This window comes from Austrofundulus limnaeus, unplaced genomic scaffold (genome assembly GCF_001266775.1).
Source record: "Austrofundulus limnaeus strain Quisiro unplaced genomic scaffold, Austrofundulus_limnaeus-1.0 Scaffold33, whole genome shotgun sequence".
NCBI classification, from domain to species: domain Eukaryota; kingdom Metazoa; phylum Chordata; class Actinopteri; order Cyprinodontiformes; family Rivulidae; genus Austrofundulus; species Austrofundulus limnaeus.
In genome coordinates, this window is record NW_013952435.1 from 614,274 (window position 1) to 626,543 (window position 12,270).

Genomic DNA, 12,270 nt, shown 5'->3' on the forward strand with positions numbered 1-12,270 from the left:
GTGTGTGTGTGTGTGTGTGTGTGTGTGTGATCTGCCTTCCTGTCTCACCATCAGTGCACTGCGGAGGCTTTGAACACCATAAGGGAGGCAGACAGGCTTGTTTTTGCGCACTGTAGGTTTCCTGCGTTGACTTGCAGTAAATCCTGGCCCTCAGGAGGCGCGTCAGAGGGGATTAACGAGGAGGGGTTTTAACGTGGGGGGGGGGGGGGGGTGTAGAGTTTCCCTCGTTGTCGCAGCCCTGCCTCGTGTTTTTATCCTGCAGAATGAGGAAAGAGWGAGCAGGTGGGGTGGTGGTGGAAGGGGTGGGGGTAAGCTTGTGTGTAAGAGGGTATGGATGAGTGGGGTGGGGGAGGGGGGGTACAGTGGTGTTATTTCCCTTTGCCCTGATTCTTTGGCGCTGAGCTGCAGGGAGGGGTGAAGTGTAAATAATGTATTTGGAGCGAGGTGGAGGTTAGGGGGAGGGGGTCTGGGTGGCCATGCTGCTGCTCAGGAAGCGGGGTGGGGGGGCTTGCAGGAACTGTACATAACCCTGTTGTGGTGCTCAGAGGAACGGGCCTCTGCAAGAATGTAGCAATCCCCTGTTTCCTTTCTGCTCCGAGTTTAGTGACAATAACAGCCGTGACCGCTGCAGACTTTTATTTTTATTAATGTTTAATTATTGATTATTAAGGCTTTTACAGTTTTACCTATTTTAGCTTAAGCTATTTTGGTCCTATCTTTATGTTTTAGCTCTTATTTTTTGCTACTTCTACCTTTTAGCTAACATTTTGTTGCTACTTCTTTCTTTTAGCTAGCATTTTGTTGCTACTTATATCCTTTAGCTAATATTTTGTTGCTGCTTATATCTTTTAGCTAATATTTTGTTGCTCTTCTACTTTTAGCTAACATTTTGTTGCTACTTCTATCTTTCAGCTGGCATTTGTTGCTACTTCTACATTTTAGCTAGTATTCTCCTACAACTCTTACTTTCTAATTTAGCATTTTGCTGTTATTTCTACCTTTAACTAGCATTTTGCTACTTTTAGCTAGTGTTTTGCTACTTCCACCCCTTACCCATTGTGTTAACACCTCCACCATTTAGCTAGCATTTCTTGACATTTTAGCTAACATTTAGCTACATTTACCTTTTAGCTACCAGTTTTGCTGCTTTTAGCTAGTGTTTTGATATTTCCTCCTTTTAGCTACAATAATGCTTTCCTACTTTTAGTTAATTTTGCTACACTAATGTTTTGATACTTTCAGATAGAATTTGGCTAATTTATGTAGCTTTCTGCTTTGTGTAACTAGTATTTTGCTTTATTTAGCCATTATGTGTTAGYTTTTGCTTTCAGCTACTGTTCTGAGTTTTGTAGTTTTGTAGTTTTCGGCTGCCTTCAGGCCCAGGCCTCCCCTGAAACAGAGATCTGTGATCTCAGTGGGGTTTGCCTGGATCAAAAAAGGTTAAAGGTCAGAGCATTTCTTCTGAATTATTCAGCGCTCAGCTGAATAGCTTAACCTTCTTTTTAGCAGAAGTTGTTATTTTTGTTTCTGTTTCCTGACTGAACTACGACTGGAGAGTGATGAAACCGTTGACTCACTCTTTACCCCTGCATGTTGTTCTCCTCTCACACTCCCTTCAGCGTTCCTGTTTTTTTTTCTTGCTGTGTTTTATGGCAACAATGAAACGGATCCAAACCTTGAAGGATGATGAAGCCGCGAATAGAAACGAGTAAAAAAAAATCCTCCTGCTCCAGTTTAAACTTCTCTGAGCTCTGCAGCTGTTTCACCTGCAGCTCGGCTGCTAACACACCCACTCCTTCACTACAAAGTGGGTTTGACGCCTTCATCTTGTGTAACCGCAGCGTTTGAAGCCTTTGAGCTCCGTGTCTTATCACCCCCCCACACACACACACACACACACACACACACACACACACACACACACACACATAGCTAAATGTGACAGTGAGGCGAGCGCAGCTTATCTGCCCCATTCGGTTCCTGTTTTTTATTCATGCAGCGTCTTTGTTGCGCTCACAGACATGTTTAACATTTACGTAATGTCTTTATCTGTGTGGACGTTGGCTGAAAGATAACAGAAGAGGAACTTTATGACTAAAAATATGATTTATTTATGTATATTTGTGATTTCCTCAGATGGTGAACCTGTGTCCTCATTGTATCCATCAAAAACTCAAAACTGATTTAAGCTGGTTTTAGCTAACATTTAACTACTTGTAGCTTGTGTTCTGCAGTTTTAAAGAAGCCTTTACCATTTCTAGCATTTAGCTACTTTTGGCAACTGTTACCTTTTGGTTTGCATATTAGCTTTTAGCAAGCATTTTGTTAGCTCAATCCAGCGTTTTACTAAATTGAGCTTCCAGTGTGTTTTAGCTTTGTTGCTAGTTTTATAAAGGTATTTTGCTACTTCATTATTTTACTACATTAAGCTTTCGTCTTGTCTTTTAGCATTTTGCTATTTCAACTAGTGTTATGCAATTTCTAGTTAGCTTAGCTAATGTTTTTCTACGTTTAACTTGCTACACATTTTACTACCTTTAGCCAGCCTTTACTTTCATTTAGCTTTAAACTAGTCTTTCAACTTTCTAGCTAGTTGCTACGTAAGCTTGCATTTTGTTATTTCTAGTTGGTATTTGGCCACTTTTAGCTTACCTTTAACTAGTGTTTTACTGTTTTTAGCTTGACGCATTTAGCTAGTAATAAATTAGTTTTGACTTTTAGCTTTGTAGCTAGTTTTAAATGRTGATTTACAACTTTAGTTAAAATTTTACTACCATAGCTTTTAGCTTGCCTTAGTTGTTTAGCTAACATTTTGCTAGTTCTAAGTATTGTTTTGCTACTTTTAATCAGCTTTGTTAGCTTTGTACTACTTTTAGCTTTCAGCTTTGTAGTTAGCTTTAGTTAGCATTTTGCTGCCTTAAAGTTTTGCTACTTTTATCTTGTTTGTAGCTAGCATGTTKCTAATTTTACCTCATTTTGAGTTAGTGTTTTGCTTCTTTCAGCCTTCTTTAGCTGTGAATTAGTGATTGGTGTTTAAATAAATCATGTTGAAGTGATTTGTTCTCGTCTGAGGAGATTGTAAGAGCTGGACGAGTCAGCCACACGCAGGTCTTTTCCTCTCATTTTCACCTGGAAAGCCTGCATTCCTGGACCTGCTGATGATTAATGAATTAATTACCGGATGCGGTGTCGGATCTCTAGGTGGCAACACTGACATCTCATCAAATTTAAAAAGAACGCAGCGGTTGCGGAGACTTCTCCGGCTGCCAAGTTGACGCTCACTGAGATTATAAATGCACGAAGCAGCAGCTCCACGGCGAGGTTTCTTCCACACTGAGCCGTTTAAGGTCAACAGGAAGCGACCGGAGGAAAGTGGAKCTGCAGATGAGTGCACTTTGTTTGATGCGGGCCGACGCCGGCTCAGATTGAGTTAATCCTGCGSCGAGGAAACGTTGCATAGGCTTTTAGTCCAGATGACGGTCGGAGTGAGACCTATCTGTTACATGACGGCTCGCTGGCAAGCTTCAGAGAAAAGCTCTCCCGCTCTGCCCGCCTCCCCAACCCCCACGGCTTCTTTCTTCCAGAGGGATGGCTTGTTGACATCCATTAAGAGGTTTCCCAGCATTGAGCAGGGCCTGGAAAGGGGGAGGTGGGGGTGGGGTTGGGGTAATGATGTAATTCCCTTAGAGATGACATTAAAATGTCAAAGTGCTGCAGCTGACATCATCCATTTAGCGCACATTTTCCTACAACGTTCATTTGTCTTCCTATTTTCCTCGGAAACCGGCGCTCCCCCCCGTCCACCCCAGCGCCTGCAGGCTCTGCTTAGGTGTGCAGCCAGACAGTGGACGGGAATCAAAGCGCGTCTTCGCCTGCAGCTAAGAAATGCCCCGCTCTGGGAAACGGTGTTTTGAACAGGCTTCGGATGTCACGTTACATTTACCCCTCCCTTCTTTAGGCTTCGTCTGACGCTAATTTATCCTGTCTGCACAAGAAAGACACACACCCCAGAGCGCTCCTCTCTCCAGTTTCCCCCTTTCTGCAGTTTTTGAGTCGCGACCTGCGCTCGCTGTCGCCCGCCGCTGTAGGTGAAGGCAGAGCGATAGTGTTTCTGTCAGATTTGTGTTTTTGTTTTGCACGTAGAACCATTTCACATATCTGATGTTTACATAACGTCTTGATCTGTGTGGACGTTCGCTAAAAGATGATAAAATTCAGAATTCAGCTGGTTTTTGCGACTGTTTRGCTACTTATAGCTAGTGTCCTGCAGCCTTTAATAAGGCTTTCACCATYCAATTCAAAATTACTTTATTGATCCCAAAGAGAAATTACATARCCTGCATTAGCTGTTAGCTAGCATTTTGTTCGTTTTAGCTGGCATTTTGCTACTCTTTACTAAGGTTTAGTTGCTTGTTTTATTTTTTTGCTACTTTTAGCTCAATCTAGCATTTTGATACATTTAGCTGTTTTCCCTACATGTAATTTTCTGATTTCAGAGCTTTGAAATTTCTAGTTAGCGTTTTGCCACTTTTTGCTCACTTTTAGCTGGTGTTTTGCTACATTTTTCTAGAATTTGACAATCTTTTACTACATTTAGCTTGCATTTTAGCTTTCCAACTAGTTTTAGCTTGAATTTTRCTACATAAGCTTGCATTTTGTCATTTCTAGTTGGTGTCTTACCACTTTAACTTACCTTTAGCTAGTATGGAAACTGCTTTTAGATTGCTACATTTTGCTACCTTTAGCTAGATTTCAGCTTGCTTTTTAGTTAGTGTTGAATAGGTGGTTTGACACTTGAGCATTTTCTATATTTAGCTACAGATTTTAACTAGCTTTTTACCATTTTTAGCATTTTGCTASTTTTGGATAGTATTTTGTTAATTTTGGCTAGCAATTTGCTTTTTTCGGTTGCATTTTTTATGTATTTACATCACTTTTTCTTAGCAACTATAAGATCAATCTCACTTTTTGCTACATTTAGCTTTCAGCTTGAGTTTTAGCTTTCTAGTTAGCATTATGCCATTTTTGCTAATGTTTTGCAATTTCTAGTTAGCATTTTGCCACTTTTTGCTCACTTTTAGCTAGTGTTTTGCTACATTTTGCGAGACTTTGACAATCTTTTACTACATTTAGCTTGCAGTTTGTATTTTAGCTTTCCAACTAGTTTTAGCTTGAATTTTGCTACATTTTATTATTTCTAGTTGGTGTCTTACCACTTTAGCTTACCTTTAGCTAGTATGTAAACAACTTTTAGCTTGCTACATTTTGCTGGCTTTCAGCTTGCTTTTTAGCTAGTGTTGAAAATGTGTTTTGACACTTGAGAATTTACTATATTTGTCTACTTACACGTTTAGCTACTTATAGCTAGTATTCTGCAGATTTTAACTAGCTTTTTGCCATTTTTAGCATTTTGTTACTTTTGGATAGTGTTTCACTACTGTTAACCTACAGTTTGCATTTTAGCATTTTGTTTGTATTTTGTTAATCTTAGCTAGCAATTAGCTTTTTTTAGTTACGTTACTTAGTTATGTATTTACGTCATTTGTTTTTTGCAACTATGAGATCAATTTCACCTTTTGCTACATTTAGCTTTCAGCTTGAGTTTTAGCTTTCTAGTTAGCATTATGCCATTTAAGCTAATGTGTTGCAATTTCTAGTTATTATTTTGCMACTTTTTGGCTTTGTCTGTTACCCTCTGCTCAAGCTGACAGCAGAGCGATAGTTTTTTTGTTTGTCTAAGAACTCCTAAGGATACGCCCACAACAAAGATTCGACCAATCACATGATAGTTGACGCATACCCCTGAGAAAAAAGGTTAAAGGAGAACAAAAAGACAATTTCTGACACACATCTACGTCAGTAGGATCAGAATGAGGCCAKGTTTAGTTTTGTAGCTCAAAGTCAATCTCAACGTATAATCCCAGCATTAACAGCTGTGGCGGCCATCTTGAATTACAACTCTGCCATAAAAAAGGCAGCAGGTGATGTTCAATCCTTCACATTAGACCTTAAGGCTTAGTTTCTTCCACATCAGTCAACTAAACACGTCTTTATTTTCCTGAGAAACTGAAAAAAGCTCAAATATATTTCTACGAGGGAAGCTCGACTTCTCTGCAGGAGTAGATGTCAATAATGGATGCTCGAAGGCAAGAGCGAGTAGACGTGAGCTGGAAGCAGAGGGGGGGAGGGGGGCTGCGTCTCTCGCTCAACAATGAATCAATTGATCCCCATGCATGTGATGGATCGGGTTGCCATGACGACAGATGTGGGCGCTAACCGGAGCACAGCGACGGTGGAGGAGGAGGCGGAGCTGGCTTGTTTCCTGGAACCGTACAGTCAGTGCGGCGAGTTGATCTGGGCTGTGCGGTGATGCAAGCTGGGATCAATAAAAGAATTAAAAATCATCCCCCTCCCCTTATTTTTTAATCCCAGGAACGCAGATGTAAATATGCTGCAGGTGCGTGCGATCAAACCGCCAATCATCCCTGCTTTGATTCACCCCAGCTCGCCTCCTTTGATGGATGCTTTTGGCGCCGAGCTGAATACACACGTGGCCTTTTTTTATCGTGTGTGTGTGTGTTGCTCTGCAGCTTTCTGGAAAACCAAGGAAAAAAAAAAGAGCCGTCGTGTTTATCATGTCTGCGTGTGTGCGTTCTGTTTCCACAGCAACGCTGCTGATGCTGGGTCCAGCTGGGACCACGTTGCCAAGTAACAGCTGAGTTATGAGGGAGAGGAGGAGGATTTCTACAAAGACTGCAGCCGGCAACAAAGACTGGAAGCATGAGAGGGGGAAAGAAGTATCTCTGAGGGTTTAAAAAAAGACTTATTTAGGTTAGAGCTCTGGATGGAACAAATAGAAGAAAAAAAAAAAACACTTCTCACTGTTTCTTCCTGCCAGAAAATATTAAGACTTGGGCGCATCTCAAAGCAAAGTTTAGGTCTCTGGGAAACAAACACGCAAACCCTCGCCAGAGTAAGTGATGTGTTTCCTATTAAAGAGAAATAATCTCCTGTCAAACCTGTAAGGAATCATCATCAGATGGCAAAAAAAAMCCATCGTTTTCAAGAGACTTCAGGTGAAAATTAGGATCCTGTTAGTTCACGGTGCTGAATCAGCAACGTTTTAAGAGAACCCCACCCTACCCTGAACCCATCTGCGTGTTAAAATATATTCTGTAATATGTTAAAACTAACAAAAAAAGCTCCCCAAAATAGGAACTATGCCCAGTTTAAAACACAAAGAACCATCAAATGTATCTAAAATACACAGATCCTCATCTTTAACTGAAAACAAAGCAGTTCTGTAATCTACCTGCTGCCAGTGGTGGGTACAGTTACGCTAATCTGCTAATAGCGGAACTACCTTCTCATTTAGTGGATTAGCTTTTTTTTCACGTATAAAATAAGTGGAAGCTAACGTTAACCACTAACTTTATAAAAATATTAGTGATGCACGATGTATCGGCATTAATATCGGTATCGGTCCGATATGTAAAACTGGGCCGATATTAACATCTGATATTGATTTCCCACTTTTTAACTTTGTGTTTCTGTTTTGGGAGRGGAGATGGTTGGTTGAGYGGCATCTGTTTGGTCATGATAGTGATATTGATGCTGCGCAGCCAGGAATAACTGAAGTAGGGAACCAAGTCAGAGGTCTGGTCATTTATTTACGGTATCAAAAAAGAGACCCAAGTGTGTTTGTGCATACATGCATAATATAATTTGTGTGTTTATGTAATATCGGTAAATATCAGTTATCAGACATAACAGCAATAATTATATCGGATATCGATATCGGCTGAAATTTTCATATCAGTGCATCCCTAAAAAATACAAACTGGATCAAAGAAATGCTTTTATTCTGAAAGGGCTAACCTGGAAATATTAGGCGGAGCTATAACTCTAGTTTGGATTGGCCGATTTACCACAAATGATCCTTTAAAGCAGTGGTTCCCAAACTTTTTATCTTCTGACCCACAAAATATCCATGGCAAAAACTTGTGACCCCAAATATTACTGGTCCGAGGACACAAACTTCGTTAATAACCCTAAAAACACTGGCTTTTTGACAATCCAAACAGCTTGTACACAACTATAAATACTTATTTTGTGTTTTTGTAATTTTATAGGGAAAATATTACATCAGCAATTATTTTATTACCCTTTAAATTGATTTCTGGAGATTATCCAAGGTGCTTCATGACCCATAATTGGGTCCCAAGCCCAACTTGGTTCCCAAACGTTTCAGCTTTTGACCCACAAAATAATAGTAGCAGAGACCTGTGCCACCAACTATTTTTGGATGATAAACATTTGTATCAGGTCAACTAAACATGGGCATGGTAACAATATTTTTATACTAAATTTATCCATTTTAAATATTCTCACCTCACTCCTTTGTAACAACTAAGGCAAAAATGTAATTAATTCAGAAAATCTTGTCAGGACCCCACCTTGATGTTTCAGGACCCCACTTTGGGTCCCGACCCCAACTTTGGGAAACACTGCTTTAAATCATCCATCAATGCATCTGTACCAGCTTCTTCCTTTCAGGGTCACAGGTGCCCATATCCAGCAGTCACAGTGCGAGGGGCGGGGTACACCCTGGACAGGTCGCAAGTCCATCACAGGACCACACATTGAGACAAACGAGACAAGTTGGAGTGCCCATAGAAAACATGCACACTCTAACCAGAAATGTCCCCAGGCCAGGATTTGATCCGGCAACCTTCTTGCTGAGAGGCATCAGCTCTACCAACTGAGCCACCCTTTAAATCGGGTTTATGTCAGTCTCACCAGTCTTCAACTGGACGGAAATGAAGACACGCAACAGGCCGTCTTAGCAGTTAGAGCTAGCTTCAACTAATTTTCTATCCGTTTAGTGTTTTAGCATAAGCTGCCACCAATTGTTTGTGTCTGTTTAGCAGCTTAGCTTCCAATAACTGTTTTTATTTATTTAGCATTAAGCATTAGCTTCAACATTTTTTTAATTCCTTTGTAGCAGTTTAGCATTAGCTTCACCTAACATTTTTTATCTGTTTAGCAGTTAACATAAATTTCCACTATTTTTTATTTATTTAGCAGTAAGCATTAGCTTTCAACATTTTAAATCTGTTTAGTTGTTAATATTTTTTTTGCGAATAGCATTAGCTTTCACTAATTGTTTTTATCTGTTAGCGTTACCTTCCACTAATTTTTTTGTAATTTAGCATTAGATTCCACTAAACTTTTTAATTTGTTTAGTGGGTAATGTTAGCTTCCACTTATTCTTATCTGTTTAGCTGTTTAGCGTTAGCTTCAACAAATATTTTATTCGTTTAGCAATTAGTGCTAGCTCCCACTTTTTTCCCTTATAGTGGGTAGCATTAATTTCCACAAATTTGTGATTTGCATTAGTTTTCACTATTTTTTTATTTGTTTGGCAGCTTACTTTTAGTTGAAGTAAGAATTTTTAGAGAATTATTAATTAAGCTTTTGGTAATCTGGGCCAACCACTGCTACAAACAGATGAAATCATGAACTCAAGGACAGCTTTCCTCATCCTCATCAACATGACCTGCCAGTTTCTTTTGTTTTGAACATCTGTTAGGAACACATCTTTCAGTCCAGCAGTGAACCGTGGATATGAGAAAGAAAAAGTAAAAGTGCAGATTTTGTTTCTGCTTGTCTTCACTAACCTCTCCACTCCTGCAGACTGAGTCAGTCTCTGGCTAAAGAGGCAGATTCGTGCGGTTCGGTGTTTTCCGAGCGGAGAAAACAAAAACAAACAAGAAAAAAAAAACCCCAGCAGAGCCAATATGGCGGTGTGCTTTATATAACATGGCTCGCCTGTAGTGATTGTGCAACGCGGTGCATTTGTCTGGGCTGATGTAAACAGAGCCTCAGTGCCTCTGGAGGCTCAGCTATGTGTCTTGATGCAGCAGTTATGGGCACATGCCCTACTTTCRTAAATCAGAGCTGGGAGGGGAAAAAAAAGAAAAAGAAAAAAAAAAGGAAACAGCGTGATGGAAAAAGGAGGAGGAGAGGGGATGCCGAGTTAGCAGATGAGGGAGGGGGGTGGAGGCTGAACAAGGCTCATATTGATGTTCCAAACACAGCTGCAAGCGTCAGCTGACTCGCTGGCCTGAAAGCTCTGCCTCCTGCCTTTATCAGCTTACACTGCGACCTTTCTCTCTCTCTCTCTCCGCTGGAAAAGATCCCTTCCTCAACCCCATGAACCTACAGCCCCTCCCCTCAGAGCTGACCCTTCGACACATACTGTCCATGAGTTTGGAGTCCGTCTGTCCTCGCCGACATCTGAACCGGGGGGTTTATATCCTTCAGAAACACTGGCTCTGTTTTCAACTCATCAGCACTTTCGTTTGTCTCACACGGCTCGGTTTTCAGGCCTCGCCCCGCGCTCTTACACAACCCACCATGAAGTCACTGTCGCTGCTCACGTCCACACCCGGTGGCGGCAGGATGAAGGGCCTCGGCTGCTTGTCTGCTCGGCAGGATTGTCCTCTCATTGCAAACTACCAAATCAAATATAAAAACGTTCATCTTGATGGAGCAGTTTGAAAGAATTCACTCCTGCAGTTCTCCAGATATACAATTCTGACATGCGGGTCTGCACTCAATGTAAACAAATCACTTTCTGAGTGTAAATATGTACAGATACAACAGAATCATCTGACCTCTAGTTATATAACAGATCTTCCATTTGTGGGGCCGACGTTACTTACAAAATGCAGAAAAATGTAACATTTATAAATATTTCTACATAAAATAACACGTCACCATGTAGCTAACGTATAGCTCCTTTTAGCTTGCAGCTCTTGCTTAGCTCTTTAGAACCTGTAGCTTGTCTTGCACCTTTTATCTCATCATAATTCTTCTCCTTAGTATGTAGCTTTAGCTCCTTTAAGCCTGTAGCAACTTTTAGCTTGTTAGTCCTTTGCTACTTATGTCTTGTAGCTTTTGCTACTTGTAGCATTTAGGTACAATGCTAGCTACTGGCTTTTATTTTGCTCCTTTAAGCATGAAGTGTGTGTTCTATTATATTTAGCTTGTAGCTAGCCCTTTGCTACATTTAGCTAGTGTTATCTTTGTTTTTCTGCGCATAGGTCGCATTTCAGCTGATTTTAGTATGTAGCTCCTTTTTTACTTTTAGCTAGATGTAAATTCTTGAAGCAAGAGTTTAGGGTCTCCTAGCTGACATTTACCTCGTTGTAGCTTTAATGTAGCATTTAGCTCCTTTTAGCTCATATTTTGCTCCTTTTAGCTTGAAGTGTGTGTTCTATGGTACTTAGCTTGTAGCTAGCCCTTTGCTACTTTTAGCTAGTGTTATCTTTGTTTTTCTACATGTAGCTAGCATTTAGCTGATTTTAGCATGTAGCTCCTTCTTTTACTTTTAGCTGGATGTATCTTCTTGTAGCAAGAGTTTAGGGCCTCCTAGCTGACATTTACCACGTTGTAGCTTTAATGTAGCATTTAGCTCTTTTAAGCTCATATTTTGCTCCTTGTAGCTCATGTTCTTATTTTCAGCCAACAAGAGATCTTGTCACTTTTCCCTTGCAGTTGCTACTTTTATTTGTAGCTAACCTTTTGCTAACATTTAGCTTTATTAGCTTGTGGTTCTTGTTTTCTTCTTTATAAATAGTAGCTGTTGGCTCAGCTAGCATGCAGCCTTGCGCCTCTTCTCTGGCATTTTGCCACGTTTAGGCTTTAGCTGACGAGTGGAGTTTGAACCCAGTTGGCGAGACGTCAGGCGCGCCGGTTGACGTTAGCAACAGTTCAGGGGGAGTTTGCTGCAGCAGCTGTTCTCAGGAGTCGCTCCCCGAGGGGCAGTAATCAGCAGAGCTGACTGTCAATCACAGCTCTGCGGGCCTCGTGGGCCTTTTCTCAGAAACACGCCTCCTCCGGGCCTCGCAGATCACCTCCCCTTGATGACGCTCCTTCCACTGTTGCTGGATAGTGTTTCTATGGGAGCTGTCCTCCCACGCACACACAGCAGTGCCTCCCCACCTCCTCCTCCCCCACAACTGTTTGCAGGAAAACACTCATCCTTCTCTGGAGATGTCGCTCGCGGCAGCTCTTGCACTCATAAATCTCCAGCTCTTTTCTGGGAAATGAAGGACTTGAAAGATACGTACATTTACACACACTGAGGAGAGGGGGAAGGACACAACTCGCCAAGTAAATCCATCTGACATTGAAGAGGTTGGATTGGACGTCTGCCTTCTGTGGGAGACAAATAAGGAGCATATTCTCTATCCCCCCCCCACC